The sequence below is a fragment of the Myotis brandtii genome, unplaced genomic scaffold, assembly GCF_000412655.1.
Source record: "Myotis brandtii unplaced genomic scaffold, ASM41265v1 scaffold535, whole genome shotgun sequence".
In the NCBI taxonomy this organism is placed as follows: Eukaryota; Metazoa; Chordata; class Mammalia; order Chiroptera; family Vespertilionidae; genus Myotis; species Myotis brandtii.
Genome location: NW_005369964.1, coordinates 3094348 through 3096380, shown reverse-complemented (window position 1 = coordinate 3096380; position 2033 = coordinate 3094348). Strand labels below are relative to the sequence as shown.

The 2033-nt window shown below is 65.8% G+C and overlaps 1 protein-coding gene across 1 annotated transcript in view; it reads right to left on the bottom strand.

Annotated features, from left to right (window-relative positions):
* CCDC85C (coiled-coil domain containing 85C) overlaps positions 1–2033 on the bottom strand; it is a 27842-nt gene that overhangs the window by 16127 nt on the left and 9682 nt on the right. The window lies entirely within an intron of this gene.

The window sequence follows — 2033 nt, the reverse complement described above, 5'->3', positions numbered from 1 at the left end:
ACCCTGGCCCTGCCTCCGCCACCTCGGCCAGAGGAGGAGGTGATGACAGAGTGACTGCAGGCCAGCCCGCGAGGAGGGAGCCCGCCTGGGTGGAGGCCAAGGGCAACCCAAGGCAGGGGGCTGGGACAGGGAGGCGGAACTCAGGGCAGGGCGGCCAGGGTTCCAGACCATCTCAGCAGGTGCAGGTGCAGGTGCAGGCGCAGGCGCAGAGGGGGGAAAGGCAGGGAGTCAGGTTGAGCCAGACATCAGGGGGCACCTCCCCCAGGTGGTCAGCAGCCCCTGGTAAGGGACAGTCTGTGTGCCTCTTGTCCACACGAGCACTCGCCAGAGCTCACACGCCCAAATGCCAGCCTGGACCCATGCACCCCCAGGCCAGTCACTGCTCCCCAACAGGATACAGGGTCTTCCCAGGTCACACCACTGGCCCTTTATCTCAGAAGGCACCAGGCCTGCGACCCACGCCAGCACCATAATCCCCCACATCACCGCCTCGGGGACGTGGGACCCAGGGAACAGACCCCACTGGGCCTTTAACATTCGTGGGGGTGGGCAAAAGGGGCTTGGGTGCTCACACCTGGGGGAGCAATGAAGCCTCCGTCTCCTCCCAGCACATGGCTGGCACTGCCCGGTGAGCCCAGCCCCCTGGCAACCTCACGGATGACATGACTGTCCCAACAGGTGCCCTGCAGGACTGGACAGCTGCAGCCCTCCCGCCAGAATGCCGTGACCTTCTGCACTGGGGCATGGCCCAGCCTCCTGAGCTCCTGCCCATCAGCAAGGCCTCCCCAGTGATGAGGCAGCTTCCTGCAGAGCTGCCCTTGCCCTCAACCTGCCTCTTTGTTCCTAAGCACAGGAGGGGCCTCAGGAGCCCCGCCCGCCAGCCCAGGGCCAGACCCGGAGCATCTGCATTTTTGAAGCATTGGGCCAGCCCTGGGCAGGAATGGAGGAGCCGGCCCCACCCACTCCTGGGGATTAGCAGAACCGACGCCTCCCACTCCACCGCCCAGTCACCTCTCAGGAATTCGGAGCCTTGTAGAGACGGTGCAGAGTGGCTCCCAGCCAGGCCGGCCACACTCAGCTCCAGGGGTGATGCTGGCGACCACAGCCTGTGGGGGTTGAGGGCTCCCCACTCTAGCCTCACCTCACCCCGGCTCTGGGTAGCTCCCTCTGACTGCCGGAGTCAAGGTTCAGAGAGGTCACGTGGCTTGTCCAGAGCACAGTGCAGGGCAGTGCAGAGGTGAGATCCGACCCCAGGCAATGGTTCCCAAGTCCTCCCCACTGGGACCCCGTGCACAGGGCAGGTCCCACCTCCCCACCGGGACCCCGTGCACAGGGCAGGTCCCACCTCCCCACTAGGACCCCGTGCACAGGGCAGGTCCCACCTGCCCGGGCGGCAGACCTGGCTACAGCTGGAAAAGGCCCTGCTCTCACCTTCTTTGGCCTGTGGTCACGACGGTGCAGGCCCCCAGCCTCAGCCACGCCGGTGCAGGCCCCCTGACCAGCAGTTCCCACGTCCCTTCCCACCTTCCACCCCGGCAAACAGGCCTGATGGGAAAGGCCTCTATGTTCAGGGTGTGCTGGGCACAGGGACGAAACTGGGGTACAGCCTGGGCTCCCCAACCCTGTGTGTGCTCGCACGCTGTTCACAGGAGGGTTCCCCGGAACACCAACTGGGAAACAACGGACAAGACAAACTCCAAAGGCGCCCCAGCCACCCCCTGTGACACACGGAGGCCCCTGCATCTGGCGAGGGTCAAGCAGGCATTGTCCCCACTTTCCAGATGAGGAAGCCACGAGGAACACACTGCCCCCGTGGCGGGTGGGTGAGCAGAGGGGCCCAGGGCCCAGTGTTCCAGCCCCTCCCGTCAGCGCCCGGGGCACCCCCAAGGCCAGGGCTCAGGGCCCAGGGCCGGGCCCCTCCAGCACCGGGAACCGCTGACAGAAGCTCCCAGAAACAAGATGCGGCTCTTGGTCAAGCCTCACTCCGGGACGCTCCATTACTGCCCAATCTCTGGCCAGAGCCGCAAGCCAGC